This window comes from Anas acuta, chromosome 14 (genome assembly GCF_963932015.1).
Source record: "Anas acuta chromosome 14, bAnaAcu1.1, whole genome shotgun sequence".
Classification (NCBI taxonomy): domain Eukaryota; kingdom Metazoa; phylum Chordata; class Aves; order Anseriformes; family Anatidae; genus Anas; species Anas acuta.
The window spans coordinates 19,784,343-19,806,206 of record NC_088992.1 but is presented as its reverse complement, the minus strand read 5'-3'; the positions used below and the strand labels follow the sequence as shown (position 1 = coordinate 19,806,206).

General features: G+C 40.8%; 1 long non-coding RNA gene across 1 annotated transcript in view; it reads right to left on the bottom strand.

The window, feature by feature from the left end:
* LOC137864412 (uncharacterized) overlaps nt 1-19,318 on the bottom strand; it is a 72,214-nt gene extending 52,896 nt beyond the window's left edge. Inside the window, exons 1-2 of the long non-coding RNA XR_011101493.1 lie at nt 19,248-19,318; nt 11,112-11,282 (exon numbers count right to left, since the gene is read on the bottom strand). This is a non-coding gene — a long non-coding RNA (uncharacterized lncRNA). The remainder of the gene's footprint in view (nt 1-11,111; nt 11,283-19,247) is intronic.
* Nucleotides 19,319-21,864: the final 2,546 nt, after the last annotated feature.

Sequence of the window (21,864 nt, the reverse complement as noted above, 5' to 3'; positions counted from 1 at the left end):
AGGGAGGTCAGTGGTCCAACCTCTGCTGAGCATAGGGCCAACATCCAAGCTAGATCAGTGTGCTTATGGACTTACACAGCTGAATTCTGAGTATCTTCAAGTATGGAGATTACAGTCACTCCAGGCAACCTGCTCCAGTGTTTAACCATGCTGTGAATAATTTTGTCCTTATATCTATCTAGACTACATTCTGCTGCAGCCTGTCTGTTTACTCTTGTTCTTTCACTGTGCACCTTTAAGGAGAGCCTTGCTCTGTGTTCTCTAATACTCCCTTTAGGTTAGCAGTTGTGTGGGAACAGTTAACGAAATAGTTCCTAGAATTATAAACATCTGAAGACCAAGATGAAATCATGCACATTTGGAGCATTTTGGCTTCTGGAATCCATCTTCTCAAACAGTCCATAAGATGGGGCTGCAACCGTAACACAAAACTTTCTGGTCTGAAGGATTTGCCAGACAGTCAAGAGCACATGGTGATAATTTGCTGGCAAGCTGCCTTCTGTGCCAGCATGAGGTATGTGTCTGATTGCTATGATGGAGATCACTTCTGTGAGGAACTTACCATTTAAACAGTTTTTCTGAAAAATACCTGTCTTTTCCCCAGGTGTCTGTTAACAAATAATGAATCATGAAAATAATGAGCAAGCACCATCCTTCTCTTTACAGATCTGTCTTAAGTTAAAAACAAGACACAGAGACTTAAAAGATTTGAGTGCACCTGGCCTTTTGGCTAACCTATGGCAGGACTTACCCTCCCACAGTGCAACACCAAGGCAGAGACACATTTGACATCTGCACAGCACACTGTCCACGTAGAGATGCCAGCTTGGTCCCCCAAAACAGTATCAGCACATGATGTTATAGCTCGTATAATAAGCTAAGAGCCCAGAAAAATGCTCTGTCTGGAGAGTTGATCTGACACAGCTCTGTCACTCAGTTCTGGACCTAACTTATACAGCTACTGAACAAATGCCAGTAAATGGCTCGTGAAGCTTTGCCATCTGAAATCAACTTGCTTATTAAAGAAAGATAAAATAAAAAAATAAGACTACATGTAAAGCCACAAGGCAACTTTTTCACTACAGGTGAAACATAATTTCACATATATAAAATCAAACTAATCTCTCTTTTCTTTTTTTTTTTTGATTGACAGCATTCTTCATTTCTGCAAAGAAAACTTACTGTTTCTCATTTTAAAATAGCTGGTAATTTCACAGAGGTCTGGCTGCAAACAAGATTACATCTGAAGATCACTGAAATGACTTATGCACTAGACTGTAAATTAGAAACAGCTCTGAAGTGTTTCTAATATAAAGTAGGGAACACTGGATCATTAGAAATAGTGCAACTTGAGAATACACTGTAGGAATTCTGCTTTGCCTTCTCTTCATGCCGTAAGCTAAAGATTTATTTACTGGCATCGCCCTTTCTATTAGCTTTGCTTGTTTACACACAGCAATTTTGTCAAAAGGGATCTCCAGAGAATCCTTCAGCTAATGAGTCATATTGTTTTAGCAAAGAAAGAAAGTGCTTCAGAGGGAGAAGGCATTGGAGAAAATCTTATGTCTGAAGGAAAGACATGGGAAATTTGCCAGGTTTGGAGACATCACCAGGAGTTAGCGTTAATATCAAACTTCTTATTCTTCACTAAGAGAGAACAACAGTTGAGGTACTGAAAAGTCTAAGCATCTGAATTTAGAGGTTACTGAGCAAGTTAGGTAGAATGGCACGCCAAGAAACCTGAACCAGAGGCACCTCAAAAAGAAATTTTAAAAATAACAAGAAAAAGCATTAAAGAGAAAAAACATCATTAACAATAAGAAAAGGGCTGTGATGCCATTCAGTCCTCCTGTGGTTCCTTCCCAAGTCTATTATGCAGACTCTCACCTACATGCCCCCAGCCTGTGTCTCTAAGACACAGCCCGTGTCACCTTATAATGCAGCACAGTAGACACACATAACCCTCAGACACACAGTAATGATGAGCATGGTTATTTAAGAGACAGTTTCCTTGGAATTTTCTCAAGGAAAAAGTAATAATCTTACAGGAGCAAAAGAACAGATGTATCAATCCAGCAGCAGTGTCTTGTCCCAGCAATGGGCAATTAGAATATGAGCAACCTGCAAGCTCTGGAGCTATGAGATGCTTAATTAATTCTCTTTATTTTAGGAACTGTCCATATTGGCAATGCACTGACCATTAGCCCTGTCTGAAGGTCACAGCATTAGGAAGCTAGGAGGGTATACAATGGAAGAGTTAGGAAGGAAAACAGTCCTGTCAGTCGCGTTTTGTATGGATGGGGGGAAGAAGGCAGTGTATTCAAAAGGTGACATAGGAGGAAGCAGCCAAGATGTCAGAAGTGTTTTGTCTGCTTGGCATAGAGAAACATACTGATCTCCAAAACATTTTGGAGAAGACTGGAGCAGGTAGTGCTCAAAATAGAAAGGAACTAAAGACTGAGTCAAGAAGTTCACAGAATCACAGAATCACAGAATTTCTAGGTTGGAAGAGACCTCAAGATCATCGAGTCCAACCTCTGACCTAACACTAACAGTCCCCACTAAACCATATCCCTAAGCTCTACATCTAAACGTCTTTTAAAGACTTCCAGGGATGGTGACTCCACCACTTCCCTGGGCAGCCTGTTTCAATGTCTCACAACCCTTTCGGTAAAGAAGTTCTTCCTAAGATCCAACCTAAAACTCCCCTGGTGCAACTTAAGCCCATTCCCCCTCGTCCTGTCACCAGGCACGTGGGAGAATAGACCAACCCCCACCTCGCTACAGCCTCCTTTAAGGTACCTGTAGAGAGCGATAAGGTCGCCCCTGAGCTTCCTCTTCTCCAGGCTGAACAAGCCCAGCTCCCTCAGCCGCTCCTTGTAGGACTTGTTCTCCAGGCCCCTCACCAGCTTCGTCGCCCTTCTCTGGACTCGTTCGAGCACCTCGATGTCCTTCTTGTAGCGAGGGGCCCAAAACTGAACACAGTACTCGAGGTGTGGCCTCACCAGAGACGAGTACAGGGGGATGATCACCTCTCTAGCCCTGCTGGTCACACTGTTTCTGATACAAGCCAGGATGCTGTTGGCCTTCTTGGCCACCTGAGCACACTGCTGGCTCATATTCAACCAACTATCAACCAATACTCTCAGGTCCTTCTCCGCCAGGCAGCTTTCCAACCATTCCTCTCCCAGCCTGTAGCTCTGCTTGGGGTTATTGCGCCCCAGGTGCAGGACCCGGCACTTGGCCTTGTTGAACTTCATGCAGCTGACCTCAGCCCATCAGTCCAGCCTATCCAGATCCTCCTGCAGAGCCTTCCTACCCTCAAGCAGATCAACACACGCACCTAACTTGGTGTCATCTACGAATTTAGGGTACACTCAAAGCCCTCATCCAGATCATTGATGAAGATATTAAAGAGGACCGGCCCTAGCACCGAGCCCTGGGGAACGCCACTAGTGACTGGCCTCCAACTGGACTTGACTCCATTTACCATGACTCTTTGGGCCCGGCTATCCAGCTAGTTTCTAACCCAACGAAGCGTGCACCAGTCCAAGCCAAGAGCAGCCAGTTCCTTGAGGAGAATGCTGTGGGAAACGGTGTCAAAAGCCTTGCTGAAGTCAAGGTAGACCACATCCACAGCCTTTCCCTCATCCACCAAGCGCATCACTTTGTCATAGAAGGAGATCAGGTTCGTCAAGCAGGACCTGACTTTCATAAACCCATGCTGACTGGGCCTGATCGCCTGCTTGCCCTGCAAGTGCTGCGTCATGACTCTCAAGTTAATCTGCTCCATGAGCTTCCCTGGCACTGAGGTCAAACTGACAGGCCTTTAGTTCCGTGGCTCTGCCCTATGGCCCTTCTTGTAGATGGGCGTCATGTTTGCTAGCCGCCAGTCAGCTGGTACCTCCCCCGATAGCCAGGACTGTTGATAAATGATGGATAGGGGCTTGTCCAGCTCCTCTGCCAGTTCTCTCAGTACCCTTGGGTGGATCCCATCCGGCCCCATTGACTTGCGTACATCCAAGTGCCGTACCAGGTCACCAACCAGTTCTTCGTGGATAGTGAGGGCCACATCCTGCTCCCCATCCCCTTCCACCAGCTCAGGGTACCGGGTATCCAGAGAACAACTGGTATTGCCGCTAAAGACTGAGGCGAAGAAGGCATTAAGCACCTCCGCCTTTTCCTCATCTCTTGTAATAAGGTTTCCCCCTGCATCCAGTAAAGGATGGAGATTCTCCTTAGTCCTCCTTTTTGTGTTGATGTATTTGTAAAAAGATTTTTTGTTATTTTTAATGGCAGTAGCCAGATTGGGCTCCAGATGAGCTTTGACCTGTCTATTTTTGTCCCTGCACAGCCTCGTTACCTCCTTGTAGTCCTCCTCAGTGGCCCACCCTTTTTTACAAAGATTATAAAACCTCTTTTTTCTCCTAAGCTCAAGCTGCAACTCTCTGTTGAGCCAGGCCGGTCTTCTTCCACGCCGGCTCGTCTTTGGGCACGTGGGGATGGACCGCTCCTGCGCCATTAAGATTTCCCTCTTGAAGAACGCCCAGCCTTCCTGGACTCCTCTGCCCTTCAGAACCGCCTCCCAAGGGACTCTACCAACCAGTGTCCTCAGCAGCACAAAGTCAGCCCTCCGAAAGTCCAATACAGCGGTTTTACTGGTCCCCTTCCTGGCCTCGCCAAGAATAGTGAACTCCACCATTTCGTGGTCACTCTGCCCAAGACAGCTCCTGACCACCACATCTCCCACCAGTCCTTCTCTGTGAAGAGAAGGTCTAGCGGGGCGCCGCCCCTGGTAGGCTCACTAACCAGCTGTTGAAAGTTGTTGAAAGGGTTTTCGATTCTTAGAGTTTGGGAAAAAAAAAAAAGAAAAAAAACAAACAGTTTTTTAATAGTGATTATTTTGTTTGCTTCCTCTTCTGCTACTGTTCTGTAAATTTTTAATCTCATCTTCTCAGTCCTCTCAGAGCCACAGCTGTTGTCTATGCCCAAAACAGTCTGTTCTGGAAATACCTGTGGCTGGAATAAGGTGTCAGTATAATTTCAGACCAGGGGCAAAGGAAGGACTCTGGAAGGCCCAGTTAATGCATCTGTCAATTCATTGCACTTTCATCTGCTAATTAGCAAGCGTGATGGAAAGAAGGAAAGCCAAGCCAACAATAGAGGCCACACCCTTGGTTACTGTAAATCACTTTAAATCATTTCCAGCTGAGGGAGCTATACCAATTTATACCAGCTAGGATTCTGGCCCCTGATACCCCAGTAGAAAAGCTACTTGTTTGCTATTTGGTTCAGAATAGGTAGCAATTATCTTGAGGTTGCTGAGCTGAACTTGAGATTTATGGGCCAAACTATATGAGCAGGCACATTCTGAATTATCCGTTATGCAATATCCTAGGTGCAGAAGCACAAAGTTATCACTAATTGTGCATTAAAATAATCCCTTTTCTTTTTAGTCATACAGTACTGACTACATACATACCTTTCCCTCTCTTGAAGCTGTTCTGCTTTCCTGCAAGATGGGCATCTCACAAAAATAATCACCAAAATAAACACCAGCTCTGGGTAGGCCAAAAAGCAACATGGATCACTCCTTTATGAGAAAAAAATACACTAATTTCCAGATAAAATGAGAGCACAGGTCACACACAACTAATAATATCCATGTATTAATAAGGAAATTTTACTCCTGAAATTCAGAGGTGAGGTAATTGGCTCCAGATGACCTCAGTTCCTTCCAAACAGAGCATTTGCTAGGCTGGACAAAATAAGAAAGGCTCTAGTGCGTTTTTTCCCCATAACTTCTCAATGCTTCATGCAGTATCTGTGAATACCCACTGCACTGCTGAGCCATCTGCATATGTGTTTCAAAATTATCACTACAGAGAAACATTCAAACCCCTTTTGTTTTTCTAAATTTGTCTAGAGCACATCCAAACAGATAAATTTCATGCAAGGAAGGAGGCTGGACTGCACATCAGAACCCTCTTGTTTACTGGTAATCCCACACAAGGACCAATGCAATAAATTAGGTACACATTAATTATTGATGTTTTTATTAAACAGACTGCTTGAAATGTTTTCTTATTCTTATATGGAAGCTGCTCAAAATATTTTTTTTACTTATTAGGTGACAAACTATGTTTTCATACTAATTATTCTGGTAGAATTACTCCTATGCTGTCACTCAGTGAAAAAATATGAAGGTCACTGACTCGAGCTTTTCTTAAAAATGACTATGTCTAGAAAAGGAGAACATTTAAAGAATTAGAAATTGCATGCGATGAACCACATAATTCTGATCATTTTAATCTTCTTTTATGGAATAAAAAAATACAGAGCTGTATCTTGACATTGATGGAATTATACTTATGATGCCATGGCAGAATGTGATTTATGGTTGCATTTTTTATCCTTTCATTCCCACTGTGCTTATTTACTCACATAAAAACAAGGACTATCTTAGCTAAAAATGCAGCTGAAACACTTAATGGAGGCAGCAGTCATTTTCTTAAATTCACCAGAAAAGCTATTCCTGAATCTGCTCCATGAAGCTCAACGTCCAGCCAGCACTCAAGATATGACATCAGTCATCAGGAAAGTACTTTTGCCCTTTGGATATGGTCATAAATTGACATATGGGGGATTGTGACTGGATGTAAAAAAGAATAAGTACGAGAATAATTAAAGACTGGATCATCTTGCCCAGAGAGGCTGTAGAGTCTCTGTCCTTGGAAACTTTTTTTTTCCTGTCTGCACAAAAACCTGAGCAACCTGACCAGAAGTCAGTGTTGACCCCCCAGTGAGCAGGAGGCTGGACCAGAGACCTTGTGTAGTCCCTTCCCACCACAATGATTCTCTGATGCTATCAGGCATGAACAATATTTTCTATTTATATTTGTGTATAAAAATAAAGCCAGAGAAAATGGGTAACTCCTCCACAGAGTATTTCGAGTATCTTTATATAGTTCTTAAAATTTCAATTCAACAATTTTGACATTTTACCTAGATGAAAACAAATTCAGTGAGCCTATCCTACGATTAACCCATTTAGTTGTTTTTTTGTTGTGTTTTTTTTTTTTTTTTTTTTTTTTTTTTCTCCCCATAGGCTCTTGCCTCAAGGAAGGAAAAGGAACATCTGTTCTTTTGGCTCCAGTTTAGGGTTTAAGTCTTCCCAGCTTTGAGGAGTACTTCATAAACAGTCTGAGATCACTTGATGTTCCCACAAAACTGTTTGTGTAATCAGGATAAGATGGTTGCAAAGGCAGCAGCACTGAGGCTGCCATGCAGTAGCAGAAAACCTGCAGCAGTATGCAGTTGATCTCTTCAGAGTTTTTCATTTTAGATAATGAGGGGTCAGAGGACATCCAGCATTATAGTAATTTTTTTGTTGTTCTAAAAGTAGATGCTAAATTTCAGACACGCTCACAGGAATATGAGAATTGTCACACTTTAGTCAGCAGTTATCTGTGTAAGAAAAGGGAAGTGCAGACTGGTTGACATTCATATCTCATCCATCCTCTGAGTTTGCCAGGACCAACTTGGTTACTCCAGTGATGATGGGTGACAGCAAAGCTGTGTAAAATCACCTCTTTCCTGTCCCGTGGCAGCTATTGCGGTAGCTGATTGTGCACAGGGGTAAGAGGTCACTGCCCCACCTGCCATCTTCCCATCTGCTGGTACATGCCTGGTAGAGCTGCCCCAGGCCATGGCTCATCTTTACATGCTGAATCTGCTGACTCTTTTTTTTGGAGTGAGACAGTGGGATTTGTAGTGACAGAGACAGTTCCAGCAAACGTACATGTTTCCTTCAAATACTGGATGCAGAAAATTCCACAAACTTTTGCTGGATGTCCTATTCTGAAAAGGAAGCTTGAAACAAAACAAAGTTAACGCCCATTGCCTTTTTCCCAGCTTCTCTGGATGCAGGCAGAGGATGGACTATTTTTTCAGTATGCTTTAGGAAGTCAGTGGGGCAGTGCAGAAGAAAGAAATTATCTCTGGAATTTTGGAGGCTTTGCTTTCAGTTGGGAGGCAGCCTGAGTCACTCAGGAGAAAAATATTTACAACTTTCTTTAGCTAGGTTTCCTGGATTTCAATAAAACTCATATATCGTAATGATTATTTGATATCTCCAGGTTCCTGACAGGACTTTTTTTTTTTTTTTTTTTTCCTATGCTATTAAACACTTCGTATCTCAGCATATCTGGAAGAGTTTCCAAGCAGCCCACAGCCCACAGTCCAGGACAGGCCCTCAGGGACTGACCACCCTGGTATGGGGACACCATTTCTGTTCCATGAGATGTCATGAGCACCTTTACAGGAACAAAAATGGGTTTGATGACAGAGGCACTACTCACAAAATGGTACCAACTTTCCCTGCCTTGTTTTGCGATCATAAGAAGCTGTCCCACAAAATGACTGTAAAACCAACAGTCACTGGCACCCACCTCCCACAGAGGTTAAACTGCTGTAGTCCCACCATCCTCTTTCTCCATTTTCAGCTGCCTCATCCTACCACACTGTCACTGCTGCCAGACACCTCTCTCACATCACTGTTCCCTATGTGCCCTTCCTTTTAATACCACTTCTATGACTAATTGCTTAACAACAGCTTTTGTAATCTGTGTTTTAAAAGCTAACTGAGGCTTCCTTGGAAACTCAGAGTTATGAAGCCTGTCAAAGAAGGGAGATGAGACCTTGTCTCCCAGCTTTGCTTTCATTTCCCATTGACTCCAATCAGGCCAGGATACAAGCTTGGGGGCCTGAGAATTAAGTACCTACAGGCCATTTTAAAATCTGTTGTTGACCCTACATGCAGTAAATACATTCATATATAAAAGAAATTCTGTTTGGTCTGAAAATTAATGGTAAAACAGTCATACTTGGAATTCTCTTCCTCATTAAAAAGAATATACCTTTTTCTACTAGTCTCAGTGAATGCCACAATTTCTAATCCATCTGGTACAAAGTCAGTTTAATCAGCTGTTTTGGGTGGGAAATTAAAATGCTGCCTTTCTTTGCTTCCAAGCTTGTGGGAACAAAAACTAAAAGGATGAGGGAACAATCAGTCCCAGTAATGTGCTTTGCGGACTTCAGAGAAGTGAGAGCAAATACGCTCTCTCATCTCTCCATGAAGCCCTTAGCAGCATGTGGCCAGATATTAAATGAGTAATTCAGGAAGAAAGATAACCATACACATAGATACTAGTTTTAGTGAATTAGAATTCTTCTTTTAAAGTTCCTTATTTCTCAGCATGGGGAGCCAGCTAGATACCTTCAAACACCCAGAAGCCTCCTGAGGCCTTGTTTTGCCTTACACTGAGATCCCAAAAGGGATTTTTGCTCCCACCTTTGGCCTTTGATGCCAGCCTGGAAGGCTCAGCAGTGCAGCTGCCACTGCTGGGACCCCACTGAGCTTGTGGACCCCCATTTGGGCCTGCTGGGCTAGGCTGCGCCAGGATGGCGAAACCTGTGGCCCATGGGGTGCCCCAAGTACTGGCGCTGCCCCGTGCACTTTCCGTGGTGCTCACATGTGGCTACCAACTGGGAACAGCCCATCCGAGCACAGTGTGCAGCATCTGAGGCATGAGCTGGACATTTTCACTTATATTTCTAATCCAGATCCAGGGCCCAGGCACGCCTGTTACAGACTGAGTTACTTTCCCAGCAGCACTGACCTCAGTGTTTACATTTTTGAACAAAATTGTAAATCTCATTTATTTTCTCCTGAGAAGCACAAAAAAGCATCTCTGATTATTGCACACATATGTTAAAAGATGGTCACTACCATTCACACAGGGCTACCAGACCATGGGTTTTCCCATGCATACTGCTATGAACATTTCTTCCCACAGCCCACATGTACTTTGGGGCAGAGGAGAAGGAAGAACCTCATCTTTCTTTCAGCATGCTTCACACTTCCTCTTGCTCTTGTGTTTTCCTGCTCCCCTGAAAATGGAACACCCTTTCCTTTTCACATAGCATAGCCTTCAGTAGACAAGAAGTGTCACTAGCCCTGATCATCCCATGTGTCCATTTATTCCTTTGTAGAATAATCCCTGTCTGAAACACATGAAGAAACTCTCAGGGTGTTCTATGATGTATGTATGATACATAAAACAATTCTTTATCATAGCCATGAAGGTATGAAAAATAGGATAGAATGAATTATTCAAAAGAAAGCACAGGTGGCTTGGGAGAAGATGAGAGGTCTTTTATGAACCCTCATTATCCAGTAAGTAGCTCCAGTTAAACCTGGGCATTTCTCAGTGGAAAATGTTTCATTATTTCAGAAAATACAAACTTTTCTAAACCAAAACATTACACACACAGACACACACACACAAACAAACAAAAAAAAAAGATAACTGGGATTTTTTTCTCAGAAAAATATTTTTAAAATTTAAACATGAACTATTTTTACTTGCAAAAATCCTATTTGCAAAAAACTCCTGTACTTAAGCTAACAGTAATCATAAAATTAATAAATATCAGAAGGATTTGCACTGGAAGATGAAAGTTTTCTAAAGTTCCAAAAGAAAATAATAGTTTTATTTTTATTTGGGCTTTTTCCATACTTCACTCCAATGTCAGTTAGGAAAATTTTGAACACTTCCAAGTTTTCAAGGGCTAGAAAAATCTATTTCAGCTGCAGCAGCAAATAGACAATTAATTATAAAGAAATTGTTTCCAGAAGAATACACAAGTGCAAGTTCAGTAACCAAAGAGCATAATTTGCTTAGTGTGTGTCAGAATAACACTCCTAGACTTTTTACTCAAAGGACTGTGCAACCTTTCTGAAAAAATAAAAAATAATGCATCTCACTATGAGTTGGCAAAAAGGAAAGGAGATGATAATTACATGCTTGAGTATAACAGTATTAGGAATTTCACTATTTGTTATTTTAGCACTTTCACTGGGATACTGATCATACAAGCCAGATCCCACTTGGCCCTGGGGACCAGCATGAGCTGGACTTACCACGTTTTGCTGTCTTTCAGATGGTTGGTGGTCCACAGACTGTAGATAGAGGAAGTACTTGCTTGTGTTTTTACTCCTTTATCACAGTTTTCCCCCTCTCTAATACAGGAAGGACGGAAAAACTTACCCTGAGTTACTCCTCCAGAGAAGTGCCTTCCTCTTCCCAGAAGCACTGCACACTGCCTGGCTGTGGTGGAGCTGAGAAAGTCCCTCATTTTGGTGATGATTGCAAGCAATGCTCAGCCACATCCATTAATTCCCCATCATGAGCTAGCAAACTGTCCATTCTGAGATGCACCTAGTCGATAGGTGAAAGGATAACACAGAATTACCTTGATGTACAGAAAACCCTTTCCTTAAAGTCCTTGGAAATAAAACCAAGCAAAGTTAACAACTTTGGTGACAAACGAAAAAAATCTGTCATTCAATTAAAGAAGAAAAGGAGGGGAGAGAGAGAACATTATTAAACTCTTTTTAAACAGAAATGTTTGAAATTGAGTTAATGATTTTTCTGCTGTTCTAATTTTAAATATTTCCTTTGCACTGAAAAGCATTCAAAACTTGCATTTAGTAACCCCAGTGTGTGAAAGGTCCTGTGGGCTGGTAACAAGACTTTTGAAGCTGCAGAAATCAGTCTGTGAAAAGACATTCACTGGATCTATTAACATGGAGTGTATCTTCAAAAGGGAAGGCTGACTTTACTAGAAAGTAATTCGTTCTTTTACTCAGATGTGACTTTGATCTTTTTTAATCTAATCATGAAGCTTATAAAGCCATTTGCGGTAATTGCAATCTTTGAATAGTACACTGACCTTTCATATTTTAAAGGCATAACCTTAAAAATAACTTCATTTTAGAAGTAACTTAGATTTGCAGTGCTGTGGCACTATCAATGTTTTGTCACTTCTCAGTTTGAAAAGTTTCCAAGTTGGCTTCACTGTGTATAATGAGAAAGGGCTGTTTAATTTTCTCCTCCATAACTACTTCTGTCTACTAACACATATCTTTCATGTCTATGAACCTATCAAAGGTACTATGATCATTGTTTCCTGCCTTCAGAGCAACCCTAGATCTGCAATTTAGGATAAGCATTAAGTGAAGGCTCTGAGAACAGTTGTTCTAGAATAAAAATAATGCATGGAAAAAAAAAATACTTAAAAAGCTCAAAGGCAGTAGGTTTCTTTATCCTAATTCAGGAAGTTATTAGATATGTCCTTGCTATTGTTAATAGTGGTAGAAGCTCAATTTGTTCAAAGAGCTCTCAGATAAGCTGGAGACACACCAGAAGGGATGCCACTCTTGTGCTGCCAGTTTCACTGGAGGGATGTACATCTCCTTCACCAACAAAGACTGGTCATGGTGGAGCCGAGCTCCTCCAAAGCTCCTTCTCCCAACTGATTTCCTACACAACCCAATGTGACCTGGGTGGTAAAGACTGAGGTCAAGAGTGTGTCAGCTAAAATAAATTTTACACCCCCTAATTTTATATATTTTCCACAATGTTGTGCAATACCTTATTCCAAGTGAATATCCCTACCACTGGATCATCTTCCTCTCTCCATCCTAGGGGCTGAAGTATTCCCACCAAAGTTCCACGCCTTCTTGCTATATTGACACTTGAGATGAAAACTGACAACAGGCTAGGATAGAAATGTATGATTTTGTTTGAAACTCAGATTAATTTCACTCTTCGGAGTGTTGCTCGGTTTTTAGGAACTGAAAATATATAATTTTAAAAGTCTAGAACACTTCTAGAGTTCTGTCAACTCCAATATTCATTAACAATTTGCAAACCTACTCAGATCCTGTTTGAACAGATTATGCTCAGTAAAAGAGGTTTCAAGTATTTTCAGTAAAACTCTGTAGAGTTTCAAAAAGGTGAAAAACATTAATTGCAAATACATTATAGTAATGGAAATGAGCAAATGATAAATTTATTATTGAACAAAAATTTGTATTTCTCAAAGGATTAATGCAGCAATTTTATGTAGTGGCATGCATTTTACATAGCTGATGAAATGAAGTAGTTATATATGGGGAAAATGAGGAGATGCAGTTTCATGCCTTGTGTTACCCTGAGTTTGCTAATGCAAAGTCAAGAGATACTCTGGCAAAAACCTGTGTGTTTGTGTGGAAAAAGCTTTCATAAAAAGGTACGTATCTCTCAAGTACTTTTTGCCTAGAGCTGATAATGGCTGCATTTATGGCTATTACTGTCAAGAAAGCTACTTTCAAACAAAAATCATTTGAACCTCTGAGGAGAAGGAACTGAACTGATTCCAGATGAAAGGAGGGCTGTTTTCAGCAACATGGCACAGCCGATATCTGCGTTGGTAAATTGACACCCTGACAGGATAGAAAGTCTGCAGGGATGTAATAGTGACAAATGAATGCTGAAAGGAGATTTATTCCTCTCAGGCACTTCCAAAACAAAAAGCTTCACAGCACTTGCCACACACCATACGTGTCAGAGCTATTAGTGACCTCCAGCTGTAGTTACTCAGGGAGGCCCCAACACCTTCTGCTGCTGCTGGATCTCTGCCATTGCACACAGCCCGTCTTTTCTCACCTGCTCCCCAAGAAACCTACAAAATGCCCTCAGTTCACTCTTTTTTCTCTTTATAGCACACTTTGATAAGGTCTAGACAACCCCGTTAAATATTTGACATAAATACAGCTAGGAAAAACAACTACTGTGTTTCCAAAAGCAGCAAAAAAGTTCACGCAGGGATGAGAGGATGAGGGAGGAAGAGGGGAAATTTGAACCCCCAGGTCACCTCCAAACTCAGAGAACTTCTCTATCTAGGCCTCTGCCACTCTTTGCACAAGACTCCTACAACACCCTGGCTACCTGCAGGATGAGCAATAAAGCTCAATGCCTTTTTGCTGTGCCCCTCAAGCAGAGGTGCGGCCTGGAATGGCTTTGGCAAGATGCGTCCTCTGCAGGGGGCATGCAGCGGCCTGGCCTGGGCCTCAGGCTTGTACCCCTCTGCCTGAGGCTTCTGACCATAAATAACAGTGCTGCTTCAAGAGGGGATTTAACAAGACAGACAGATGTCACTGTAATCCAAATGCACCTGGGTAAGACCCCATGATCAGAAAAGGAGGACACAAAAGAGGAAAAGAGAGCACAGGCAAAGCTTCTGCGTTAGGTCATTGCTCTGAATGAGAAACAGGAGACAACCAAAATAAGCCATTTGAGGTGCCTTCCTGTGGCTTAAGTAGCTTAAAAAACATTTATAAAAGAAAGAAAGAAAGAAAGAAAGAAAGAAAGAAAGAAAGAAAGAAAGAAAGAAAGAAAGAAAGAAAGAAAGAAAGAAAGAAAGAAAGAAAGAAAGAAAGAAAGAAAGAAAGAAAGAAAGAAAGAAAGAAAGAAAGAAAGAAAGAAAGAAAACAAAAAGAAAAAAGAGAGAGAAACATAAAGCCTATTGGCCTTGTGGTCCTAAAACTTATGGCACCGTTAAAAAGCTTCCTTTTACTTGGTCTCTTTGGTTGCCCAGCTGTGTCAGAGATGTCCATATGTAAGATGTAAGAAAAGATGCAAACACATCTGGAACAGTCTTTCTTTTTCTCCAGACTAACTAGATATATTTGCTGTTCCATAAACAGCCTGTAATTAAGAGATCTGAAGCTCAGCTTTATCAGAATGACAATGTCTGACTTTTCCAGATGTGCTTTCATATCCTCACATTAACTCTAGCCTTGGTGTAAGAAGATTAAGCCAGATTAAGAAATTACCTGCCTGCCTTCAGGTTAGTTTATTTAGTGACTCTATTGCCAAGAGTCAAGCTAGGCACAGCTTAGTAACGCTTCTGTAGAAGTAGTAATTATAATATTCATCATTAGGATATTTGTTACGCCTGTGTCCCAGTCCCACCTAAGAGTTCAGTTATAAATCACAGCCAGCATACCCACTATATTTTGCAAAGAAACAGCCCTTGCCCCAAATAGTTTTTCAGTTACCACAGTGGAAACAATTACTATTGAATTAACTGGCATTGATAACGTGCCTGATCTGTTTGTTCAATGTGCAAAGCCAAAATTCATTTTGTCTTCACCGGGCTTTTTTGTTTTCCTTTGTATATGAACCAAATTAGAATCAACAACTCAGTGGCATTTTATATTCTGCCTTCATTCTGCCTCCAATGTTAGATGCCCCTGAAGGCTGTGATTTTAGCATACAAAGTCCACCTTAAAGCAAACCTGTGAATTGAAAGAACGTGCATGATTCAAAGAAAAAATTGACTTAGAAAATCAGAGTAGACTAAACTGATTCTATGCAAAATTAAAACAGTTTCCCTTGTGACTACAGCAAAAAGAAAAGTTATGCATGAAAAACAAGTTACAAAAAGATGGAAAAACATTTTATCATGTAGCTGACAACAATATATATTATCCCTAAACAGTGATAATTCACATGGAGACACCAGCCTGTATGAGTCAGAAATGTTTTATCTGAATACGTCTAAAATAGGAAAAACACAATTAAGTAAAACTAACAGGGAACTTAAGAAATGGAGCAAAATCATCTCATCACATCCAAACTGGAGATATTTAAACCAGTTACAAATTTCTGGACTGAGTCCAGTTTCGTATTTACATTATAAATCTTTGCAGGACAAGAGATGAAGAATATGAAGACATTCTGAAATTTTGATACAGAAAATAAAGCAAATTATGTGACCAATTCAAAGGCAAGTTTGGAAACCTTGATCCAAACTGGGAGCCATACAAGAAAATGGTATGGGATAGCAGATAACTGGCAATGATCACAATTCTACGAAGGATATTTCTTAACAGAACTGCAGATACAACCCATTATCCTGGTACCAGAAGAGCTGGATAGTAATTATCAGTGAACTATAACCCTAAAATGACAAAAACACTACAACTGACACAGCTGACACAAGAGAGTGACAAACCCGGCACAGGACAGGTTACAGTGGTACTGAAGTTGCTTTCACCTTTTAAAGTTGTTTTATTGTTTTAAAGTTGTTGGGTTTCCTGTGTGCAGATTCTCAGCTTTGATTTAGGATTGCTAATTCTACACATTGATTCATAATTACCGTCATCTCAAACTGATGCAAATGTTGTATGTCAGTGCAGACAGGCAAGTTGGGTAATATTGAACTGGCAACAAATATTTCCCTATTACTTGCACCTACATTAAACTGCAGCCTTCCTACATACCAGTAAAGAAAACATGTAATAGCCAGGTAGGCTACATGAAATATACTGCAGATATACTACTCCCAAATTCTGATTTTGTTTTGTTTTGTTTTGTGGGGATTTTTGTCTGATATGCAAGATTTAATGAAATATAACAGAACCTTACTAATGAGGGATCAGCAAACTCCAAATAGTTATCTGAATGTGAGTGATATTTTCACATTTTTCAACTTTTTCTTTGATATCTTTGGTATTTTTCCACCTTCTTCAAATGGTAAGCCTATACACCAGATGCAAAAGGAAAAAAAATATATGGCTTTGTTCATCTACTGTCATGCAAAATATCATAGTCCAAACACTTGCAAGCAGCAGATATGAACCGCGTTCTCTTTGCTGCCATACAAAGCAGAAAGCCCATCTGTCTGCCCAGAGACCACTGAAACATTTGGATCATCTAGTGTCAGGCCTTCAAGAAACTTACAGTGAAGGGATTCCCATGCCAGCACAGCTACATCATTAACCTTTACATCATTAACCTTTCTCTCTCTGCACATTATTCCAGGCCTATAGCCTTGAGGGGAAAGCAGGGAGCAGCAATTCAAGTCAGACTTCTAGTTTCCACACGGAAATCTTGCAGAGAAACCTCTCAATGGTAAAAAAAAAAAAAACAAAAAAAGAAACCTTTCTATCCCTGATCCCATTCTGCTGAAAGGCCTCTTCCTTCAGCAAGCACTGAGCCCTGGCAACGGAAGGGTTTTCCAGGCTGTGGAAGGGAAGCCCTGTTCCCCACCCCATTCTCGTTTCACCTGGTTCAGAGATAGGTTGGAGAACTCTGACCAGAAAATCACAGTTTGGTTTCTATCTCTCAGAAATTCAAAATTAACCAAAGGAAGCAACAGTTGTTAAATATTGGCTCTGTTCTTTCATTGTCACAGAAGAATCTTTGGAACATAAAGAAGAACAAGTTTGTGGGGTCTGAATTTAATCAAAGAATGTTGTGCAGTGCTGTGACAGAACAGGCAGTTCACTAGTGCACAGCCTCCCATTTGGGTTACTGCAAACCTCTAACTGAAGAGATTACAAAAGCATCAGAAGCACAGTGCCTGGACTGCCTGGAAAGAAGTGAAAGTTTGAGAAAACTCCTGGGAAACAGCCTCTGGTGGTAGCAAACAATTCAATGATGTCAAATTCCTGACTTAGAGTAAAAATCCCAGAGTCCACGGTAAGTACTACCTACTATAGCAGATGATCTTGTTAAGTGTTGGGAAGCAAGATCTTTTAGATTAAAGGCCCCTATCTCAGTGAATTCTCTGTTTTGCTAGAAAGGGGCACAGATACCCTCACGGCAACATCCCCATGCACATGCATTATGCCAAGCTGATTAACATAATGTGAAAAAAAGATAAAAATCATTTTGCCTAAACCTCAAATCTACTGAGGCTTGACTATTTGGTAGAATTTTCTTAAAGGAAAACTGAAAGAAAGGGGAAGTGGCCAGAATCCTATTTTAAAATGTCATTTTCATCAAATTTTACCAAGACTGACTCATGCTGTATCAGAAATCACAACAGAGGGAGAGATTTGTGGCCTTATTGCCACTAGATCAAGGCTGGCCCTTGACATCCTCCCGAGAGCTGGAAGTGAGGGAGAAGGATATCAGACCATCAGTTGTTTTACCCTCTGACCCCACTACTAGGTGAAAAACAACACTGATACCCCCTCATTTGTTACCCCCTCATTTTTATTATTATTTTTTTTTTGGCCCAATGCCTGTGGCAGGTGGTTCTTATGTCATAGGGTGGTGACATCTCATCCCATCTTTGACATGACCTCTCCACAGAGCAGCTAACCTGCAGCAGCCAGAGTTTCTGATTAGTCCATAGACATCACTCTGCTAGGCTTCCATCTGAAGCATTTGAGACAATGGGCTCAAGATGCAGGAAACAATTAAAAGGCAAGAACTTCCATCAGAATTTGAACCTAATTCTCAGTGAAACAGCTATTTCATTTATATTTAAAATATTTACTTAACAGAGTTCATTTTCTAATGCCGCTTTCTTCAGTAAAGCAAGCATTTCCCTTCATATTGCTGGAAGATATTTACTTCTGTCTGATTATGGCACCCACCAACCAAAGCCAGTCACTGCAATTATGCATGCTACAGGCAGAATAGAGGCATCACTTCTTGAGCAAATGGGGCTTCTTTTTACTGCAAACTGCAAGATAACTGAGCAGTGAGGGCTTATATCCACATTACATTTGACTCAAGGAAGGAGTCTACTTCTGCTAGCTGCAGTAGACTTTCCTGAAAGAAAAGAAAAGAAAGGAAAAGAAAGGAAAAGAAAGGAAAAAGGAGGAGAGGAGAGGAGAGGAGAGGAGAGGAGAGGAGAGGAGAGGAGAGGAGAGGAGAGGAGAGGAGAGGAGAGGAGAGGAGAGGAGAGGAGAGGAGAGGAGAGGAGAGGAGAGGAGAGGAGAGGAGAGGAGAGGAGAGGAGAGGAGAGGAGAGGAGAGGAGAGGAGAGGAGAGGAGAGGAGAGGAGAGGAGAGGAGAGGAGAGGAGAGGAGAGGAGAGGAGAGGAGAGGAGAGGAGAGGAGAGGAGAGGAGAGGAGAGGAGAGGAGAGGAGAGGAGAGGAGAGGAGAGGAAGAGGAGAGAGGAGAGGAGCGCAATAGAGCAATTCCCTAAAAGTGCTATAAGAATTTTTCATCTTCACTTTCTAAAACAACACATTAAATGCTATTTCTTCTTATATAAAAATCTCCTCGTACTTCCAGTGAAAATGACTATTTTCTTCCAAGGGGATAAAATAAAACAACACAATTTAAGCTTTCATATGAGCACAGTGTAGGCTGTATTACAGCACATTTACTCAGCTCTCAGATTAAATTATCTGTCCTATAAATTAGTTGAGAAAGAGTGCTTTAAAAGTATAAGGGATAATACAGAGAAAATGAAATCTCAGAAACAATAGCCATTTTTCCACCCTATTAAACCAGGCTGAAAGTCACAGCTTTCTGTCGTCAAGTTGCAGTCAAGTTTCCAAGTCAAGTTTCCAATGCCCAGCACAAGCCTAAGGCAGCAGCGCTTGCTCCTTACCTCAAGCCACGGCTCCAGTCAAAATCTCCTTGCAAAGCAGACATATGCAGGAGCCCCCACTGTGGCCAGCCCAGGAATCAGAGAACAAGATGGTTGATCACAAGGAAGAGTAATGCCTATTTTTATATAATGATCGTCTGATTTTGAACAAGCTAATGGAGGGTACGGGAAGATTTTCTGGTATAACATGGCTTTTTGAAGCCCAAATCCTTGGGCAGGATAGAAAATGGGATGTCTGCTTCATTTCTCACCTTGTTGCTTGTGCCTTTTAACCAAGCCCACAGCTGTCTGGTTACCTTAGAGGTTTGGGGGTGTCCCTGGCCTCATGGGGGGCATTTGTACAGATACCTCAGCAGGTCTCACCTCTGCCTTACTTTTAACTCCTTGCTGCCTCTGCATCTGAAAATCTTTTAAAAACTCTGCCCTAAACCTGAACCCTAAACCCAAGGCCAGGGAGGTCAGCAGAGGCAAAACCAGTCCGAAACACAGCCCCATTACAGCGCTGCTGTAAAGGTGTTCACAAATAGCTCAGGCATCCCATGGCACTAATGTTTCTTTGCTAATGCAAACAAAAGTGCACGACCCACAGTGAGATGTCATGCACAAAGATTTAACAATCAAAAATGAATATACTGGCCTCGGGAGAAGAGCTTCCCCACTAAGCACTAATTCATTATCATTAAATGAGCAGACTGGTAGGGTAAGTGCACACACATCCATATTATGACAGTTCAGTAACCTCCTTGCACTTTAAAACAATTTGTACTACAATCCATGCTACCTCTACACTTGAATAGATATAATAAATCTTCTTGACAACAGTGTTGCATATATTTACATGCTGTACAAGTAAAGAATAAAATACACTTATGTAAATTTAGTCAAGCTTTTAGTTTCCATCATAACATTGGCAGAAAAGGAAGAAACAATGTCAAATGGCCTTGCAGAGATTCTGCTATAATCAGGTGTTTTAGCACAAGCTGTTCTATTCCAGTGGAGAGTATTTTCTAAAAGGAAACAGACTGAAAAATCTCACTTATTTCCCAAATTTGCTTAACATAGCACAAAAGAGAAATGTTGTAAGAAATGGGTTTTTCAAAAGTTTGAAGCAGAAAGGACTAGTTTAAGACAAGCAAACTAAAAGACAGGGCTCTAACCAGACAGAAAGCACCGAACAGCCTTGAAATTGTAGGCTTATTCAGCTCAGTGCTTCAGTGCCTGTTCATTGCATAGAGGTTTGCCCCCAAAACCTGGACAGGAAGGTAGGCAGGCTGAAGGGAGACCTCAAATTTAAACTGGAATTTTTGGATCCAGGGTCTGGACAAGGCCATCTCTGTCCATCTTTGTATCTGATAAATATCTCAGAGTCCATCCTGCACAGTTCTGAGCCACAGTTCTCCTAAGTGCCGTACAACACGATCGTAAAAGAAATCACCCTCAATGTCCTCTGTGAGGCAATGCTACAGAATGCATTACTTCTAAGAAAAAGAAATGGCCAGTATGAACATAAAAGCAGATAAAACCTTTCTAGCTGTTTTGGACGACTACGAAAATAGACTAAAAAAGAATTTCAAAATGTTCTTGAAACATACTTATTTTCTTTAGTTCTAATTTAGTAAAAACCTCTCAACAGATTAAAAATAAATAGAGGTTAATGAAATAAGTCAGAGACAAAGAATTCTAGAGACAATATTGATACAAATATCCACTTACTCTAGCCAGAAGAGATGTCCTTGTTTTAGTTTGATTGGTTTTGGATTTTTTAAATTATATTTATTCTTCCTGATAACAATTAGAGTATAAAATATATTAGGATGAAATTAGAATATATTAGCTTGAAGCTTCCATCAGTTCACTTGTCAGTGAATAATATTTTTAGCCAGTTATCCAGATCAATGGTTTCACTGCAGTATTTACAGGAATGATAGAAAAAAGGAAAATAATAAACAATTGAGTTTCATTTTTAAGGAAAAAGAATTTCTTCTAAGTTGCCTAGCAGACAATATAGTAATAATTTAAATTGTTCCATAATTTGGAAGTTGTACTTCCTTGGAGCATTATTAAGAAAAATTCATGAAATGCTAAATTGCTTTTAATTTCTAAAGTTTGCATTTGAAGATGTAGTCATAGTAGAACATGTTCAAGATCTCCATTTACAAAAATATTCAGATATCAGGCACTGCCTTGAGCCTTCTTCAATTAACATATCTGAAATAAAAATTATTTGAAAGTGTGTTATCAAGCCAGGTTTTCTTCACGTGGATTCAAAATATTTCATCGTCCCTTACATTTTTTCAGGGGATGAGAAGGGTATGTTGCATATGTCAGATAAACTTCATATTTGCCTTCGTCCACCCAGGGGTCATATCACTTCAGAAGACTAAAAACTCACAAGTTGGCATTTGAAAAATGATGTAAGTGCAAAGAATATTGAAGTTTTTGCATGAATCATCTTCTGTAAGTAAATAGCTTTTCCTCATAAACCACCGGGTTTTCACAGGAAAAGCCGTACGAAAGACTAAAGAGAGGTAAGCAAGACAAACAAAAGAACTGCAGTGAAGTAATTGCTTAACATAAGTATGAAGCTATTAGACCAATATAAAACGTAAGGGGTTTT